The sequence below is a fragment of the Microtus oregoni genome, unplaced genomic scaffold (genome assembly GCF_018167655.1).
Source record: "Microtus oregoni isolate MIOR12 unplaced genomic scaffold, Mior012 000022F_ref0000154, whole genome shotgun sequence".
Taxonomy (NCBI): domain Eukaryota; kingdom Metazoa; phylum Chordata; class Mammalia; order Rodentia; family Cricetidae; genus Microtus; species Microtus oregoni.
In genome coordinates, this window is record NW_024543081.1 from 32,858,059 (window position 1) to 32,878,757 (window position 20,699).

At 47.1% G+C, this 20,699-nt stretch overlaps 1 long non-coding RNA gene across 1 annotated transcript; it reads right to left on the reverse strand.

Annotated features, from left to right (window-relative positions):
• Window positions 1-13,865, reverse strand: LOC121461415. The gene is made up of 4 exons (XR_005976179.1): window positions 13,775-13,865; window positions 10,988-11,779; window positions 6,939-7,093; window positions 1-293 (listed from the first exon to the last, which is right to left on the reverse strand). It is a non-coding gene; the product is annotated as an uncharacterized LOC121461415 (long non-coding RNA).
• Window positions 13,866-20,699: the final 6,834 nt, after the last annotated feature.

The following is a 20,699-nucleotide window of genomic DNA, read 5'->3' on the forward strand; positions in this document are numbered from 1 at the left end:
GCTGAGAAGGTGGGAGTTAGGAGAGAAGGGAAAGACAAACTGGCCGAATTTTGTGTTGGTAGCTATGGAGCAGTTTCTGATAAGGCTTGCTCTGACCTATGGTGCTGGGATTGGGTGGGGGGATGGGAGAACAGTGAGAGAGAGAGAGACTGACTGCAGGATTCCCAGGACTTGGGACGAGGATTGCTCATGGTAACTGGTTTCCACTGGCAAGCTCTGTAGGTCCAGGTGAGGGAGAGGCGGTTCTCATTCGGTGTCATGCTGCAAGGATTTCATTAAGGAGAGACAGCGACCTGTAGGGACAATTAGGTGCCATCCCATATGTCCCATTGCTACCCTGTACTTTGTTACACACATTTTGCCATTTGCTTAATCTTTTCCATGATTGATAATTGTCATTCCGTCCTGGAACAGTAAAGGTGCACCAAATAAAATGCAGGTGGTTTGTGGGATTTTTTTTTTTTTAAGTTGGTTTTTGAGACATTGTCTCATGTAGGCCCTATTGATCCCACTGGGTGGCTGAGGATGACCTTGAACTTCTGATCCTTCTTTTCTGTCTTCTGAATGCTTGGGTTATAGGCATGTACCAACCATGCCTGGTTTATGCTGTGCTAGGGCTCAAACTCAGGGTTTTTCGCATGCTAGGAAAGCACCCTACCCACTGACCTGGAGCGCCAGCCTTGTCACGTGGTTGTCCAATTCTGATGAGTAGGGGTTTGGCCTGCTTTAGGGGAGAGCTAGGGCCTGGTCTCCCAAGAGCATTCAAAGATTTGGTTGTTTATGTAAAAAAGTCATAGTCCTCTGATGCAAGATATTAAAAGAGTTTGAAATAATGGGAAGAATGTACTCAAAATGTTTCTTTTAAAAACAACAAAACGGTCCTTGTCTACAGTGTGTAGTTAGATATTCATGAGCCTCAGACTTGGGGTGGTTTGGGTAAAGGAGATGGTACAGACTGAATTCAGGCAAGCAAGAGTGTGTAAGAGTTAACTGAAGGTGTAAATTTAGTTTGCTCTCTGAGAAATTCCCCTGGGGTCAACGCAGATGTCAGCGTAGTAGGGAGAGGAAACCCCTGCCATAGCGTGGGACCACACAAACCTCGGAATACAGAATTGAATTTTTGGTACAGGACAGGCTCAGTTGGGCAGACTAACGACTCATTGGAAGCCTTCACCTGACCCAGATGAATCTGATTTCTCCTCGGTGTGCTGGCCCTTTCCCAAGGGCTGGCATAGACACAGCGGGCCCTTGTTGAGCAAGGACAATCGCCGTTAGCATAGGGAGCCTTTGGCTTTGGGCTGTACTTGTCTTGATAAAGAAGCAGGAAACCCAGCTCTAAGAATGTAGTGCATCCCAGCCAGGGCCCGCTTCTCTCCTGGTGGTGCTTTGACGTGTTCCTGGAGAGGAGATTGAGATTTTTGTGGTCATATAGGCTCTCAGTTTAAGAAGAACCCTGGCTAAGGTAAGCCCGAAAAGTCTATTGAAGGGGTTTGGAAGAACTCGTGACCGAAGGATTGGCTGAGAACTCTTACATTGGCAGGGCCCCCGGGATCCAGGCGGCAAGCATTGGGCTCATTTCTCGATGGGCCATGTTCATTTCACCATTGGTTCTGTTCTTTTGTTCCCTTTAGAATCCAACTCTTGGGTCTTGTTGGCCCACATTAGACATTTTGCTCCTAGCTTTAAATTCAGAAAAAACATTTGCCTGTCAGTCCCATTACAACTCCCCATAATAGGAGGAGAGGCCATTGTCTAAAAGCACATCAGAGTGCTGTTGCTGGAAGAAGGAAAGAGTGCATGCTGGGTAGGCAGCAAGCCCTGACTGGGTTTGTGTGCCACACATCTGACCTGGGAAAAGCCACCGACTGTGTTTCGTTTTAGCCTGAAAATGAGACAGTATCCCCACTTTTGGGCTTGGCTACCAAGAATTTAGCAGGGAGTGTACAGTTTGCTGATCATTTAGGGGAGGTTCAGAAATGATGGGAGTTGACATTTAACATCAGGGACTGAGTGGCTGGCTGGACTTGAGGGTGGGTACCATGTCTCTCTGGCTCTCTATCACATCTCCAACAGAGCCTTCCCTGTGTAGGCTTTCTGGGAGAGTTATTAGGGGTCTCTGTTGCTGAGACAAAACACCATAACGAAAAGACAAGTTGGGGAGGAAAGGGTTTACTTGGCTTACACTTCAGCATTGCCGTTCATCACTGAAGGAAGTCAGGACAGGAACTCAAACAGGGCAGGAACCTGGAGGCAGGAGCTGATGCAGAGGCCGTGGAGGGGAGCTGCTTAGTGGCTTGCTCCCCATGGTTTCCTCAGTCCACCTTCTTTTAGAGCCCAGGATCACCAGCCCAGGGATGACACCACCCACCATGGCCTGGGTCCTCCCCCATTGAACACTAAATGAGAAAAAGTCTTACAACTGTGTCTCAAGGACACATTTCCTCAACTGAGACTCCTTCCTCTGGGGACTCTAGCTCTGTGAAGTTGACACAAAACCACCCAGTAAAACTGACCTCTTGTTAGCTTGACACACAAACATCACTATTAAGCTATAACCCTTCCTTTCTTCTTATTCATCCTCAAGATCTTAAATAACTTTAAAAGCCCCACAGTCTTTAGAAATTCAAACACATTAAAATTTCAGTGTCTTTAAAATAGCCAATCTCTTTAAAGATACAAAGTCTTTTAAAATTCAAGTATCTCAACTGCAGCCTCCAGTAAAATCCTTATTAAAGAGGGTAAAATCGGCAGTCACAGTCAAATCATAGCAAAATAAGATTCTAACCGTCCAATGTCTGGGGTCCACTCACTTTCTGGAAACCTGCACTCGGGTCACATCTCTGGCTCCACCCTCTGCAGCACACACAGCTTGACTTCTAGGCTCTGTCGGGCTCCACTCCCCTGCTGCTGCTGCTCTTGGTGGTCATCCCATGGCACTGGCATCTCCAAAATGCTGAGGTCTCTGCTGCTACTGGGCTGCACTTTGACCAATAGCCTCTCATAGACTCTCCTCATGGTCCCAAGCCTCAGCTTCTTTGCATGACCCCTTCAGCCTTGGGCCTTTAACTGCCACTGAGGCTGCACCTTCACCAGTGGCCTCTCAGTGTCAAGCCTCAGCTGCTCTCTGTGACCCCTTTATGCCTTCAAAAATCTGTGTACCACCTGGGTGACACATGACCAAGACCAGCTGCCAGCACAAGGTATAACCATGACTGCCTTAGGAACACAGTTTCTCAATGCTCTCAGGAAACAAGTCCCAGAAGATTGCACCCCAGGGATAAATAATGGTCTCTTCTTAATCACCGCTAATTTTTTAACTCCAGCCAACTAGCATCAAGTATCCCAGCAAAGCAAAATTTTGCTTAAGTGGTTCTGTTAACTTGATTCTTCAGCCCCGTTAACCAGAACTACAAAATCTTAATTCAAAATAACAAATGGCCCTGATAGTCTTTTAAGTTCCCTCTGAACGTTCACAAGCCGGGCCTCCATCCTCTGCCCTGCTCTCAACAATCTTCCAAGTTGCCACAGAACATCCCACTGAGGTCTCGATGGCTTTTCTAGGCCAAAGTTCTAAAGTCCTTCCACAGGCCTCCCCCAAACATGGTCTGGTCTGTCATCAATACACCACTACACAGGTACCAATTTGTCTTAGTCAGGGTTTCTGTTGCTGCAACAAAACACCACGACCAAAAGACAAGTTGGGGAGGAAAGGGTTTACTTGGCTTACACTTCAACATTGTTGTTCATCACCGAAGGAAATCATGGACAGGAACTCAAACAGAGCAGGATCCTGAGGCAAGAGCTGATGCAGAGGACATGGAGGGGTGCTGCTTACTGGCTTGCTTCCCATGGCTTCCTCAACCCTCCACCTTCTTTTAGAATCCAGGACCGCCAGCCCAGGGATGGCACTACTCACCATGGCCTGGGCCCTCTCCCATTGATCAGTAAATGAGAAAATGCCTTAAAGCTGCGTCTCATGGAGGCATTTCTTTGGCGGAGGCTTCTTCCTCTGATGACCCTAGCTTGTGTCAAGTTAACACACAAAACCACCCAGTACAGTTATTGAAGGAATAAATAGATTTCATAACCTAAATTCTTTTTTGCTGTGACTGACTCTTCTCTCCATCCTTGCTTTATGTCTCGGTCCCTCCAATGTCTTGGGTAATTTAGCTCTTGATTCAAGCCTTTACCCAGAAACACTCGCCAGATTCAGGGGTCATGTGAGGGAAGCAGATGAATTCTGTTAGGGAAAGGAAGGTTATTTCCCGTGAACCTATTCTCCGAGATTCTACTATTTCCCGAATAGTGGGTTGAATGGGCCTGCCGAAGTTACATGTACCAAAAACCAGAGTGTGACCTCATTTGGGAAAGTAGGTCTTTGCAATTGTAATTAAATGCTGTTGAGATGAAGTCATCTTCTATTATCTGGGTGACTCTGAATCCAGTGGCAGGAGACTGGAATTACAGGGCTGCATTATACAGGCCTACATTTCTATATTGTATGACAGACAGAACTTCAGGGCACAATTTGCACCTGCCACACAGAAGGTGGTCACCTAGGCTTTTGAGACAAACTGATGCCATCCAAAACAAAGGGTCAGGATATGCTTTTGTCGCTCTGCTCCTTTGTAATTTGGGAAGTGGCCTGGGAAAGAGATGTTAATTCAGTCTACGTGAGATGGGAAGACATGACAAAATGGGCATAGAAAGGTGTGGACATGACCACAGTCATTCTCCTAGCTACCTAGGAAGCAGAATGCTAATGAATTTCCCCCTCAGTTTACATTTTGGTATAAAAGCTGTTTGGAGAATAAACACAGATGATTCTCAGGATGTGAATTCTTCATGAGGGATCCCTGAAAACTTCCTCCCAATAAAGTCATGTGAGTTGTGTCTTTATTCCCACACCTCTTCTCTGTCAGGGCTGGCTGAATCTATTGGTAAGAATCTTAGGCAACACATGGGATGTGTGTGTGTGTGTGTGTGTGTGTATATATATATATATATTATAGGTAGATATAATGATGTGGCCACAAGCCAAGGAATGCCTTTTAGAAGCTGAAAGGCAACAGACTGTATTCTTAGGACTTTGGAAGGAAAGGAGGTCCTGCTAACACCTTACTCTTGACTTCATGCCTCCAGAATTGAGAATTATTGTCTTATTTTATATAGTAAAGTCTGCAATTATGTGTCATAGCAATTCTGGAAAATTAACACACCCTAAAGAGCTTCAGTGCTCACCCCCTTTGATGCAAGGAGCCCTCTTTTCTTCCTTTCATCCCTGGAACTTTCTGTCTCTGTCTTCGCAGGAACGTTGGTCATCTGTATTCCAGCTCACCAGCGGCTGGACAGCATTGCCTAAGGTTGTCTGCATATTTCTCTTCTTTGCTCCCTTGTTGGCAGAGACTGTGCATTCATTTCCTGGCCACCCAGACCCGAAATAATCACACAGAAACTGTATAATTACAACCCTGCTTGGCCTATTAGTTCACACATCTTATTGGCTACCTCTTATATCTTAAATTGACCCATTTCTATTAATCTGTGTATTGCCACCTAGTTGTGGCCTACCTGTAAGGTTCTATCTGGCATCTGGTGTCTATCTTCTGCGGCAGCTACATGGCTTCTTGTTGACTCCACTTACTCTCTCACTAAATCTCTTCCAGCCTGACTGTGTTCTGCCCTGCTACAGGCCAAAGCAGATTCTTTTATTAACCAATGGTATCCACAGCATCCCACATCAATCCCTCAAGAACTTTTAACTAATTTAGAAGCTGACCACAGGTTTCTTTCTGGGACCTAGTGTCATAGATCACTGTTATGGGCAGAGGGTACCAACATCAGGTGCTCAGACATTTTATACATAGACGCTATGCTCTTGTGAAACCTCAGCTCTTACTGTGTAAGACAAGTGGGGCTGATGCAAACTGTGGCCCAGATGGGTCACCACCTGGAACTGCAGGTATGTGCCACAATGCTCTCCTGGGTGAGTAAAGTGCTCGCTGTGTGAGCATGAGGGTCTGAGTTCGGATCCCAGCATCCATGTGAAAAGCCAGGCATGGCAGTGCATGACCATGATAACCCCAGCTCTAGAGGGGCAGAAACGGACGGATCCCTGGGGGCTACCTGGCCAGGCTGCCTAGCCGATTGGTGACACGCCAAGTTCAGTGAGAGATCCTGCACAAATAGAGAGCGGTAGAGACAATTTCTCGCCTCCTCGTGTGCACACTCGTGAGCCCTTGCTCCCCTGTGTACGTGTGTGCGAATGTACATGCACATATTCTAATCTGGCTTCCTTTCTGGGCCACTGCTGTGGAGGTTATCTTCTGAGCCTCAGGTTTTTCAGGGAGCCAAGAAATAGCTCAGCCATCCCTCCCAAGTTTGGTGACTGGGGAATAAGCACAGCTCTTCAATGGAAGACAAATGCTGGTTTCATGGTAGAGAAGCTGGCACTTCAGGGTGTGGCTCTGGGGGGTCCTAAAACTTAACCTCAAACTTTGAAAGCCTCCGCTGGCCACTGGCACAGCTGGGTAAGGACAGTTGGTCGCTGCCTGCTTACGTGGGGGAGGCTTCTGGGGGTCCAGCTGTGTCACAGGGCTGCACTCAGTTCCTTCCTAATTACTACATCTTTCAGGGAAGAAAAATGAGAGGTTTCTTACTTTTCCATTTTGGGAAATTGCTTTCTCTTCCCTGGAAACCCAGAGGAAGACTACTAAATACTTCCTAAGAGGGTTCCTTCCTATTCCCATTCCTATGACGGAAAGTGCCTCTTGGGGGACCCAGGACCTAAGTCAGGTTTATGTGACAGCCCCCAAATCTCCATCTTTTTTTTTTAATCAGTAGAGATTTAGTGCCTATTCAAATTACAGTCCAGTGTGGGTAAGCAAGCAGGATGGTGGGGGTGAAAAGGCAGGAAGTGAGTATGGGGCTCAACTCACTGCAGGTGTTTGGAGACTTAGAGTCCCGTCATCTGCTGCAGGGATTTTGAACATCGTTTTGTGCCGTGCCAAGAATTGTTCGTCCCTCCATCTTCTAGGACCTGAGTCTACCATTGAATCCTTTGCAGGTAAGGGTCAGGCCGAGAAAGAGAAAGCTAGGAGAGAAATGTAGATATCTTTCTTAATGGCCAGGTTGAAAGTAGCACACATCACTCTGTGTATACACACACACACACACACACACACACACACACACACACACACAATCATCATCTGTTGGCCAGGGCACCTCACAGGGTCCCAGCCAACCACAAGGAAACTCGGAAATGTAATCTCATACACACAGAAAGAGGATCAAAAGAAGGCTGGAGAGAGAAAACACAAAACCGCCTTAGTACAGTGTCACCTTTCAGTGACTGTGACCCAGCCAGTAGAGCGGAGAGACCGACACCCTACTTGAACCTGCTCTGGAGGGACTTTTTAAACAAAACGATGCTGTCTGGGTTTTAGGAAATTTATATACTGCACGTTCAGAAAATAGTATGTATAGCTTGACAGATTTTTATAAGCTGAATGTCTTTGTTACTTCTCTATGCAGTGGTCAAACACCTGACAATTCAGCTGAAGGGAGAACAGGCTCACAACAGCTTAAGAGAGAACAGGCTCACTACAGGCTCATGCCAATTCACAGTTGGAGAGAAAGTCTATCAAGGTGGGGAAGGCGTCATGCAGGATTATGGGGCAGCAGGTCACATTGTGTGCACAGTCAGGAATCAGGAGACAAGAGGCACTCGGCTGACTTTCTCCTTTCTCTGCATCCAGGACCCCGGGCCATGGAACGGTGCCTCTCACACTTCAGGTGAGTCTTTCTACCTCAGTGCCATCTAGAAACTCCTCAGAGATACAAACAAGACTCTGCCGATTCTAGATGTCTTCAACCTCACAATCAGCCCTAGCCAGTGCATTGCGTAACTAGCGACCCATTGGAGTAGACGTCACCAGCCCTCCACCTTGCACCTTCTTTCTCCAACAACCCCTAAGGGAGCTATTGTCCTGGCCTCGTAGACTGGTGTTTGCCCAATTTTGAGTGCTGTGTAAATGGGATCATGCCATGTGCTCTCTTGTGCCTGACTTCACTGATTTAATAAGGCATTTGTGGGAGTCATCCATATTTCTGGTGCTTATGCTTTTGGCCCTGGCGTGGATAAAGCATGCTTTGTCCATTCCATGTGGGTCGCACTGGATAGATTTATGATATGATGCATAGGGCCTCCATGAACACTCTGTCATGTATCTTGGTGTCAATGTGCATGCCTGTCTCGGTGGCCTGCAGTATGTTTAGGAGTGGGACTTCAGAGTTCAGAGTACGAACATGTTCAGCCGTAATAGCAACCATTGGAAACTAACAGGTTTCCCAGGCCAGTGAGATAGCTCAGAGGGTAGAAGTGTGTGTTGTACAAGCTGCAAAGGAGAACCAACTTCTGCAAGCTGTCCTCTGACTTCCACATGTACACCATGGCATGTGCATCTGTGCTTGTGAACACACACACACACACACACACACACGCACGCACACACACACGCACACACACACACACACACACACGCACACACACACACAGTAAATAAAAATGTTTAAAGAAAGAAACTTGGATCTGGAGAAATGGTTCAACAGTTTAGAGCACTTCTTGCTCTTTCAGAGGACCTGGGTTCAATTCTCAGCACCCACATGGTGGCTCACAATCATTTGTAACTCCAGTTCCAGCAGACCCAACACCCACTTCTGACATCTGCTGGCACCAGGCATGTATAGGGTACACATGCAAACATGCAGGCAAAACTTTCATCACATAAAACAAATCCATCTGAAACTAAAATAAGGGTCTTAACAGACTTCTAACTGAATGGACTGACCCCGGTGGGGTGGTGAGAGTTGTGTACGTTGATTGCCCTCGGGGGATCCCCAAAGCCCTCACTCTGCCTTGCTTTGTCACCCTGCAACCCGAGGCCCTGCTAAAAGCCTTGACTTCTCATGGCCAAAAACGTACCCACAACCTAAGTTTTGGAACCCCAAACCCTCCTCCCTTTTCTTCATTCTTCCTGTCTTCCCAGTCACCCTCTCCAGTACGCAGCCTCGCAGCCTCCACGTTGGAGGAAAAACACGGAGGTCACAAAGGCCTGAAAAGGCAAAGATAAATTTCATTTAGGGGTAGTGGTGGGGAGGGAAGCTGGGATCACTCCTGTATTAATGGTTTTTGTATCCGCCACACAGAGGAAGGGAGTCACAGAAAAGCCCTTAAAGACCATTAAGACGAAATACCTGAGGAGAGTAGATTCTTATTAATATTCAAACCCTCAGGCTTGTGATTAGAGGAGATAGGACTGCAGTGAGGAGGCAGAGGACCCACAACTCTGTAAGGAAAGACAGGGAGGGCAGTGGGGGAGGAGCCTGCTGCGGGGGCTGTTAGATCACGGCAGGGAACCCAGTGACCCCTGGGCTGGGCCCTGGAGGGTCCTGTGGGTGGAGTGGAGGTCAAGGTTCTAATTCATCTTAGCCTGGCCTTGATTAATGTGCACCTGGGGAGGGGCGGGAGCTCAAGCTTTTCCACGTCTCATGAGAAATACATAATCATTAATCAACATTACCGGGTCCCACTCAGACTAAGTGGCCTCTTGTGATTAGGAAGGGGCTCTTGAAAAAAAAAAAGAAGAAGAAGAAGCAGTCTTTTTAGCATTTTGATATTTTCAGCATGTACGTTTGACAATGGCTTTCTTGATGGGGGGTGGGGGTGGCAGTGAGAGGAGCTATTGTCCAGGGAGAGAGGAGTGTTCTCTCTCTCTCTCTCTCTCTCTCTCTCTCTCTCTCTCTCTGTGTGTGTGTGTGTGTGTGTGTGTGTGTGTGTGTGTGTGAATACACTCACCTGAGAAACAAAGACAGAAAGAGGCTCGTGGGAGTGTGCTTAGGCAGCGGGCCATGCACTTCTCTCTAGTGTGCAGGCTGCATTCCCACTGGGCGCCTTTCTCTGAGTGGGGGCTGCAGCCCGCAGGGAGTGAGGGCAGCTGAGGCGGGCCCTTTCTTCTTTCTTAGTTATACATTCTCCAACTCCAGGGTGCCAGAATTAGGATACAATCCAGTCTTGCTTCAAAATGGGTAAGACCAGTGTGAGATTAGATCAGATATTATAAATACACCCTTCAACTAGCCTGAGAAACTTCACACACACATACACACACACACACACACACACACACACACTCACACACACGCTCTTCATCACGTGTCCATTTAGTCCTCATTAGTTACCCTGGGAAGGGTCTGTGGCCCTGAGTTGTTGGGGATACCAGGCTCAGAGGCAGCCAGTGACCCCTCTAACCAGTCATTTGCTGAGCCTAAGTTCCTGTTTTCTGTGATCATCAGCATGACTCGGGATGCTGGCCAGGCTTTGATAGAGCTGGTGTTGCCCTTGGCCAGCTTGATGACTTTGAACCAGTTGCTGAACCTCTCTGAGCTTCTCAGCTTTATAAAGAAAAGCACGAGCCCCAGCGCCTGCCTCGCCGATTGCGAGAACTCAGTGAGCTCCTGTTGGGGAGGAACACGCTGTCCACAGCAAGCGTCTGCCCCTGCCTCCTTCCTGTGCTCTTCAGGCCTGACATTGGTTTGATCCTCAGAGAGGCTGTCGGGATGGTGTTGTTACAAGTAGGGAAACAGAGTGTCAGAGAAGCAGAGAACCTGCTTGCCCTGCCAGGACCTGCTTCAGTGAAATAGCAGTGGCTTCACTTAGCTCCAGGCTCACATTGATGTGGCGCCAATGACAGAAGATGCTGTGTGCCCAGAGGATTGTTATCTCCACCATCAGAAACAATTCTGCTTGCTTTGAAGACAGCTTGGTGGATGTAAGTTAGAAAAAAACAAACATATGGCTAACTCACACTCCAGTGGTCAAAATGGACACTTGTAAGAATGTAGGTAAGCAACATTACCTGCAATAAAGCCATACGAGAAGCAACCCAGTGTCTAACAGTGCCGGAGTGGCTGAGTTCTCGCTTACCGTGCAATGAAATCCTGTACTTTGAGGAGTCTGATCACTGCGCTGCCGTGGGAAGCATTGCTGAAGTTCTGAGACAAGTGACATGGAAGAAGCTGTACACAAACCAGTATACGTGGCATGGGCTCGTTGCTGAGAAATTCGAGGCTATGATGCTAGGAGTTAGGCTAGTGACTTTATTTAGTGAGGGGGTGGTTGTCGGAAAGGCCAATGGGGCTCATCTAGGGCTTCTGATCAACTTACTGGTATGGGTAGTGATTCAGTTTATGACACTTTTCTGGGCTGTATATTCATAATTAGTTTACTTTTCTGAGAGGACATCCTTCAGTTTCATTTGCTTAAGACATGGCTGGGTAACTGAGAGAGTCCTTGGGAAACCTGGAGAACCAGGGTGCAGGCTGTGCACTGGAAATAATACCAATTCTGCTGCAGAGCTTATTGAATGAAGGAACTGCCATCACACAGAATGTGTAAGCGTTATACTGCCTAGCCCTACCTGCCCAGGGATAGCACCTACACAACCGGATGGGCCCTCTTACATCAATTAATGATTTTAAAAAAATGTTCCACACACATGTTCACAGGCAGATCTGGTGGGGACAATTCTTAGGTTGAGTTCTGCCTTCCTAGGTGTGTCAAGACGGCAGGCAAGATTAGCTATCCCACCACTCCAGCATCAAGGCCTCCTTCTTCAACAAGAGTTCAGCAAATTCTGCCACCTTTTCAAAACATGGATGTTGACTGGTGCCTCTATTCCAACTGTTCCTCTGTTGTGGAGTCAGTGTTTGTTCTTAGCTGCAAGAGAGGCAGGCAAAATAAGAACACCTTGGGTTTGGAGATAGAAAGCAGGAATTCTTCAAATGTAAGAGGGCTGTAAACAGAGCCATGAAATATGGCAGAGGGCCACACTACTGGATTTATTTAACAAGATCCTTTGGGAACAATGACCTTATTTTCTCATGGCCCTAATGGTGGAATAGATGTCTGTTGGCATCTAGCTCCATACCTAACTTTTGACACACATTTTCTTCTACCACAAAGACTGAGAAACTAATTTTCTTTATTCTCCTGTCAGCTAGATTCCTGTAGGGTTTTCTTTCTTTTTGTAAAGAGCACCAGTGTGATATAAGATCCAAAGGCAGAAAAAAGTAGAAGTCATCTTCCCCTGGCAGTAGTGTCACTGGTACTTAGGTCCATGAACTCTGGTTCCTGTCTCCATGTCCTCCTCTAACTTTCCCAATATGAACGCTGTAATCACCCACTTTATTTTGCTGGTGGACAGGTACTGAACACACGAGCATCTCAGAGCCTTGGGGTGGAGGTTTTATACAGGTGTATTTGTAAGGGCTAGGAGAATTGAGCTTTCTACCCTATACAGAGAGGGGTGATCAGACAGTCTCTAGGATCATTTTGACTCATCTGTCATCAGAGGGCTGTGGGCGGTGACTGTTCATCTAGATTGCAGGATTGCAGACTGACAGACTGAACGTAGCGATGCTAGAGACCTGGAGCACGTGATGGAAGAGCAAGAGAGCTGTCAGATCGGCCAATCTGGATGCCCATCCTTTGCCATCTTCCAAGGGACAGTCTAAGCACTTACATGTCTTCCGGCCCCAGTTTCCTTACTGGCTAATAGGTTAACACTGGGAGAGCCACGAGGAAGTAAAGTAGGCAGGTGTCTGTGAATACCCTTTGGTTTCCCATGCAGAGGGCATTTTCAGACCCCACAGAAAAGCTTTAAAATCTTATCAGTGGCTCACCTGAGGGAGAACACTTGTTCATTTGACGGGGCATGATCTTTTAGGCCTGGTGCTGGGGATACAGGGGAAAGACATGGCTTAGGAGACGGGGGATACGCTGAGGCTATTTGATCCTTTATGATGGAGGCATTTATGAGGATGTAGAGGAAGCAATGGCCTCTCAAGGAAGAGAGCTTCTCCAGACCTGGATGTGGGGACACTGGAGATTTCTAGAAGCAGGATTTGTAGACTGAGCTTTGAAAGAAATGCAAGAGTTGGCTAGGTAAAAGCAGGGATGGAAGATGATCTAAGGTATTGTGTGCAAAGGTCAGGAAATGAGAACCGTGGGGGATCTGAGGGAGCTCTAGGTGAGTGCAATTCAGGAGACAGAGACCAGGCTGAGCTGCCGGGGAGTAGATTTGTCCCTATCATTGTGGAGGACACATTCTCTGCCCCAGGAGAGAGGTGGCTGGCCTGGAGCCCAGCTTCAGACTGATTTACAGGCAGCTAGTGCCAAGAGTGGCCATGCCACCTGCTCTTAAATCCAAGGCACGTAAGACTCTGTGCCTTTGTCCAATGTTAACACAAGCCGAGACGAGGAGCTTCCCCTGGGATGGGTGCTCTCTGCCCCAGCCCTGCGCACCATTGCACACACAGAGAAGTTGCAGGTGCGGAAGCTGTTCTTGCCAGCATCTCTCCACCCTTTTCCTGCCTTCTGGTCCTGGCACCTGTCACAATCTGATGTCCTTTCTCTGCTGGGTTTGTCAGGCTAGCAGGTGCCTGTTCCAATTCTCCACTTATCTGCAGATAGGTGCTTTTTTTTTTTTGAGGTGACAGATAATCTATGGGATTCTCAGGAAGCTGTTCACCCAGGAGGGAGTTAAGACGCTTTCTACTGCTCAGGGAGGGGCAGGTTGAAGTTAAATATCAGAGAAAGCCAGAAGAGAAAGTGCTGGGCTCCTTCCTATCAGCTCACTTGTGTCAAACCCTGTCCCCTCCCACCTTGTCTCTGACCTCTGTCTGGCAGGCATCCCCTTCTCTAGGAACACACCTGAGACCACCAGTTTCCCATCCAGTCCTCCGCTGTCTTCTCAGTTCTGTCTTCTATCCAGCTGCGGTTGTTGATTAACATGTCTTCCTCCCCTCTTATATCAAGTTGAAGTTCAGCGGCAGTGAATGGTACCAACGTGTTGGTCCCGTGCCAGGTTCTGAATGGGCAGGGACAAAGTCCTGGCGTGGCCTACAATTAACAGAGGCACAGGCCAATGGGGTTTCCCTCCTAGTGGGTGGGAGGAAGGGACCAGCATTTGTTCAGTTTAGTTTACCCAGAAATTATAGTGCTTGTCACAAAGAAAGTCCTCAGTAAGTAAATATTGACCGAATAGTTTTGCACTGTGGATGTATTTCTCAAGTTTCCCAAGAAAGAAATAATGCAAGAGCACTCAGAAAGTGACTCAGCCATGGGGCCTTGCCAGCTGCACGTCTGCGTGGGCCCCTCCTGGGGATCTCCCATTTCCCAGAGGCACAGACATGGCAGAGTAGGACGTGGAATTGAATTATGAGAAGGAGAAAGCATGGGACAGCAGATGTCCTCTAGTCTAGGAGAACAGGAGTGCCCTTGGGAATAGCTTAGCATGGAAGACATTATGTTCCCACTGTGTGGACACTGACCAGATGACAGCTACTTACCCTACCCTTCCTCACTTGTGACAAGCACTGTTGTATACATGGTACTGGTAGCCAAGGGCTACCAGTTTGCAGACCATTGGCTACTGCATTGCTGTCTCTTAAAAGTACGGAGAGCATGGCCCATAGAGGCTAGGAATTTGTTTAAGCCATATCTATTTTACTAGGTGAAAGATGGGCGTAGAACCATGGCCTTGGATTCTATGTTGGCCAACACCCCACCCCAACACACAATGCAGTTGGTTTGTAATCTCTAACTTAATGTGTTATTATCATAAAAGGTAGATAGGGACATCTAATCTTGAGTCTACAGGAAAGGCAGTATCTTTCTAATCATTTAGCCATCTGTACTAGTTACTTTTCTTGTTGGCCAAATAGCCTGACAAGAACCAACTTAAGGGAGAAAGAAATAATTTTGGCTTACAGTGTTAGGGGTTCCCATCCATATGGTGAGAAAGGCATGGCAAGTCACTCTGCACATGTAGTCAGGAAGCAGAGAATGGACCCGAAGTCCTGCCTTCAATGACTCACCTCGTCCAACAAGGCTCTAGGTCCTAAACATTCCACAGCTTTCAAACTAGCACTGCTAGCTGGGGACCAGGTTTTCCAACACAGGAGCCCAGGGAGGACATTTCACATTAAAAATACAACAGCATACCTTCATTTTTTTGATGATTCATTGCCTGCCTGTCCATTATCAGAACATTCAACCATCTAGTTATCCACCTACCCAACATCCACCTAAATACTCACTCAAATATCACTATCTGTTGCGCCACACAAGTATCTATGCATCTTCCCATTTACCTACTTGTCTGTCTATTCACTAATCCACTCAAATGTTCACACCCTATTCCTTCAGTCCATCTGTCCATCTGTCCATCCATCTACTCACCCATTCTCTCACCCATCTATCCACCCATCCATCTGTCCATCCATGCATCCATCTATCCATCCATCCATCACCCATCCATCTGTCCATCCATCCATCCATCCATCCATACCATCCATCCTTCATTTAGTTTATTAATATATATTAAATATCTTACAGGCCACCCAGTGCATGAAGGCGCAAGGGCTACCAAGGAGACTAGGTTGTCTCTTTCCTTTGAGGAGCTCTGCCTGGCATAGCCAGGGGATGAATACAATAGTGGTAATCTGTATAAAGGGACATAGGAAAGCTGGAGTGATTGCCTCCCTTCCATGGCAAGATAAGGACACATATTCGGCTCTACAGGTGACAACTGTCAAAACAGCTGAGTATGACATAAACTCATGCCAGTGATCACAGTCTGGGATCAGTTGCAAGATGCATGTATGTGTTTATTGAGGTGAGCGGAGACGTCTTGGGAGGTTAAAGACTAGCGAGATAAATACTCAAAGGCAATTGTGTATTTTTTTTGGGGGGGGCATTTGCAGCATATAAAGCAGTGCTGAATTAATGTTAAGAAGTATGGCTTACTGTCTTTGGCAAGAGAAAATTAAATGAATAGAACAGTAATGACATCAACAAGTACCCCTCCCTTGCCACGAAGCTTTCGCTTGAACTTAGACTTGTACTTTGAATGTGGAGGAAGGGTTATCTCTCATTACTCTCATTCCGTGGCTAGTCTAAGTTCAACCACTGAGTTATCCCTCCAGCGTTTCCATTATTTTTTTGAGTTCTGAAGACCATGTGTTCCCTCTTCTTGCTTGAACTCAGAGAAGAAACTATCCCAGTTTCTCATAGCTTAGGTTGGGAAGCCAGTCTTTAGCAACTTCAAGCGTCTTTGTGTCTACCAAAGACAACTTGAACAAATAGTTACAAAAAACGTTTGTTTAAAACTGCCCTGTGTCGGGGATGGGTGCGTGGGCTGGAGTGATGGCGGTTATTGCTCATACAGAGGACCCAGCTTCAATTTTCAGCACCTCCACTACAGTCCGCAACTTCAGTTCCTGGGGATTGGATACCTTTTGACCTTCTGTAGGTTTCTAAGCATGCATATCGTGCACATGCATACATGTAGGCAAACACTCATTCACATAAAATAAGTCTAATTTGCTTTTTAAGATCTTGAGGCTAGAGGAGTATACTGGTCAGTTTTTGTCAGCTTGACATAAACCTAAATATACCTAGCAAGAGGGACTCTCGGTTCAGGAATCGCCTTCGTCAGATTGGCCTACGGGGGTGTCTGTAGGACATTTTCTTGAGTGCTAATTGATACAGGAGGACCTAGTAGCTTGCCCAGAAGACAGCATCTTATGGCCTTATTTCTTATCATCTGTCATTTCAATCCTTTCATTCCCTGTTCTGTGCTATTCCCTGGCCTCAGAGGGATGTTATGGATGTCCCTTCAGTGAGTGAACACTTCACAGTTACTTTGACCAGTCATGAGTCTTTGCATTAACCGTTGTTTGCTGCAAGAAACTTCAATAACTCAGAGGGCAGTACCACTCTGTAGGTATAAACATCCATATTTAGAGAGGAATTTGATAGCATATTCATTTAGTAAAATAAGTAAAACTAGTAAAATAATCAGTAAGTTCATCCCTAGAGCTGTGACCTTCCCAGCCATGGATTTTGACCAGGCCCACAGTCTTAAGGCATGAAATACTACTTCCTGTGGACTGAACCTCAGATCCAATCAGAATGTGGCTGGTTACCCCCATAACGGTAATAATGTTGTGGCTTGGTAAGACTTTTTTTTTTTTTTCCCAAGACAGTGCTTCTCTGTGTAACAGCTCTGGCTATCCTGGAACTTGCTCTGTAGACCAAGCTGGCCTGGAACTCATAGAGATCCGCCTGCTTCTGCCTCCTGAGTGCTGGGATTAAAGGCGTGCACCACCACTGCCCGGCTAAACTTGGTAAGACTATTGATGACTCTTCTCCAGCTATTTGCATAGCAACTTCTGTCGCTATGAAAGCCACCCTGCTCAACTCCATCCCATTTCTATGTCCTGTACCCAAAGTACATGGTATCTTCAGTAGTAAGATCCTTCCCTTCTAGTTTTAGTGGGCAATCAGGAGCAATGGCACTAACCTGCATTGTTTGGAGGTCTCTAGTGCCTTCCTGGCCATCAACTTCTAGGGCAGCATCCTACCCTTGGCACTTAGATTCTGCCGAATAGCTCATGTCTTCTGGATTGCATAACCCACCTACACGGGGCACTCCATTTAATAAAAACAAAACTATTTTATTCTTGAAATTATAATTATAAAATTTCTCCCTTCCCTTTTTTCCTTCACAATTCTCTTGTATACTGTCCTTCAGATTCATGGTTTTTCCACCCCCCCCCACTAATGTGTGTGTGTGTGTGTGTGTGTGCGCGCGCGCGTGTGTGTGTGCGTGTGTGTGAATGTATATCTATATACATTCCTAAATATAATCTTCTCAGTTCTCATACTGTCATTTAAATGTATGTTTTCAGGGATGACCACTTGGCACTGGACAACCAATCGGTATGTGTTGGGAGCAGTGAGACCCCAGATCCTGAATTTCTTGTAATCCCCTGATCTGAGTGCCTATAGCTGCTCTGAGCATGAGACCTTCAGGAGTTCCTGATGGCAGGAGAGTGGTTTCTGGTGGGTTTGGCTGGGGCATGGCTCTCTCTATATAATCTGCCCCTGAACACAATAAAGGGGGCATTCTTGGGGAATTCAAGGATGACCCGTGTCGCTGTCTGTCTGTGTGTGTCTGTGTATTTTAACCTCCAGCCCCCTTGCCCGAAGCTCGCGAACTGGGTGCCAGCGCACAGAGCGCAGGTGGTGCGTGGCAGGTGTGCTCTTCCCTGGGGAGGGCTACCTTCTCCAGTCCCAGTTTTCTTCAGATGCCTGTAATTCTTTAACTGCTGAGGCCTTGTGGTCTTTCCCCATCCACTTTGGCATGTTTATTGGTGCCTTCCTTGTTCAGCTCATGTTCCGGCAGTCATGATGGTGAGCCCTTATGGATATAGCTTGATATTACTAGGGGACACAATCTCACACCAAACTCCTGGGACCCCCGTCTCTTACAGTCTTTCCACCCTCCTCTTCCACAATATTTGCCGAGTCTCAGGTGTAGGAGTATTTTGCAGATGTAGCTAGTGGGACTGGGGTCCACAGCTACATTTGATGGGTCATGGCTTTCTGTAGTAGTATTTATCTCTTGCAAAGAGAAGTTTCCTGGATGAGGGGTGAAGACTCTACTCATCGTTGGGTATAAGAACAGACGTTTAAATAGTTGTTAGGGATGATGCTGGTTTAGTAAACATAGTTTTAGTAAATTGTAAATTTAAAAAATAGTAAATTGTAGGTGGGTGTAGATTCTCCTCCAATGACCATGACTTCACTAGAGCTGAGCAGTTAGCTAGGTTTCTAATACCAGATATAGTTTCCCTATTGGTGAGTGGGTTAAGTCCAACTAGAGAGCTGTTGGATACATCCAAGGCATGTGGACTACTACTTCACCCTTAGGGCTATTCGAACATTATATTTTTAATTAGCCTGTAAAGTAGTAGATTTCTATTGCTTCTTCCTATGTCCTTAGTTTTGGCTAACAGCCCCATCTCCTCCTGTGTCCCATCTTCCCCAGGTCATGTGTTTTTTGTTCCTGTCTGCTTCGTCTCTGGCAGTAACTATAACGGTGACTCTAGCTATGTGGCCTGGCCTTTCTCTGGGATCTCTCTCATTAGGTTTGATGTTGCTCCATCAATTTGTTCCTTCAGCTTTGATGGTGGTAATGTGTAGAAGGAGCTGGTTGCCGAGGCTCGTGAGTGGAAAGGGTCCCTCAGATGGCTAACTCTAAAGCAGCATGTGAGTGTCCTGCCAGAGAGGAAGGCTAGACATCCCACAACTAGGCAGCTTCTGGTAAACGATAAGGAAAAGAAAGAAAGATGAAACTACTAGTTATGTAAAGCAGGGCCTCATTGGTCATGGCATAGATCTGAAATTCTTGGAGCTTCCTCACCCTTATGAATCAGCAGGAATCTTCCTCCTCTAGTTGTTTTCAGCCCTCTTCACGGTTCTTTGGGAGACCCTGTCCCTGCCATAGCCCTCATTCCTCTCAGTTTTCCACAGACATGATTGTCAGAGCCCTCTGAAGGAGTGTCTGGCCTGGGAGTGTGTAGATGAATCCCGAGGGAGAAAGTGTTCGGAACACACCCGCCGTGGGTCAGCCTGTTTTGAATGTGTGTGTGTCCGTGCATGGCTTGCAGTGTGGCAATCGGTTCCCAGCTGTGGCAATCACTTGCCGAAGGACTGGACGGCTGTGGTTAAAAGCCTGGGCTTTGGTTTCAGGGAAACCTGGCCTGAAACCTTGCCTCTGATGCTCATTAACTGTGCAGCCTTGGGAAGATTCCTGAATCTGAGCTTGAAGGACTCTGAAGTCTGGGATGTCGTCCTCTAATGTGGGAAGAGATCAAAGTTATCCTGTTCTCTGGACATCCTTCCTTCTCAGAGCCCTAGCTGTTCTCACACAATATGCAGCCACTCTGCCACACAAGGGAGTTGAAGGCACTACGCAAAACATCCCTTGGAGTGCATGTGGATTAAACACAATCTCTTAGGGAGAACGTCATTGCGCTAAGGCCAGTTCAGCCTTTGGCTTGGTTCTGGCGACGGCACCTGGAAGGTTCACCCACCTCTTAGGGGTAGAGGTTGCACCCAGACGTAGACTGGGGGCAGCTGTCTTTCTCGAGCAGCTGGCGAAGTAACCTCCAACAAAGATCCTCTGTTTTATTTAACAGGCGCCACTGTGGCTGTAGCTTGGCAGAGGAGAGATGCTGAATGACACGCTCTGGGTTGAGATAAACAGTCCCCAACAGTCCGTATTTCACTTTCCCACCCCGTTGCTGCCCTTCTTTAATTATACACTGTGGACCCATGCTTCTCTGCGGTGCTCCAGGGGAGTTTGCTGACACTCTTTGCTCCTAAGCTTGAGAGCGATGGCTCAGAAACACACTCGGCTCTCTGTTGTCCCGTGAAACTCCCGCGAAGGCTTTGGTTGGGGTTGAGTGCTGCGATCTGGAGTCTCTGCTCCTCATGCTGGTCCAGGCTCCTGAAATGGCAGTTAAAAGGCCTAAACCCCTCATTTTCAAGAAAGGAGACAGAGGCTGAAGGAGGAAGAATGACTGATTTTCCCAGGCTTATGAGCCCCATTAGTGTTAAAGCAAGGGCCAGGATTCCTGGACCCCTGACTCCTCAAGGCAGGTGAATAAGCATTGTCCCAGGCAGCCCGTGTGACACCCGCATTCTCTTCCATGCTTTAGTCATGTGTCTATCTCTTCGAGGCCTCATAAGGGTCCTTACAAGACGGGAGGCAGGATGAGCAAAG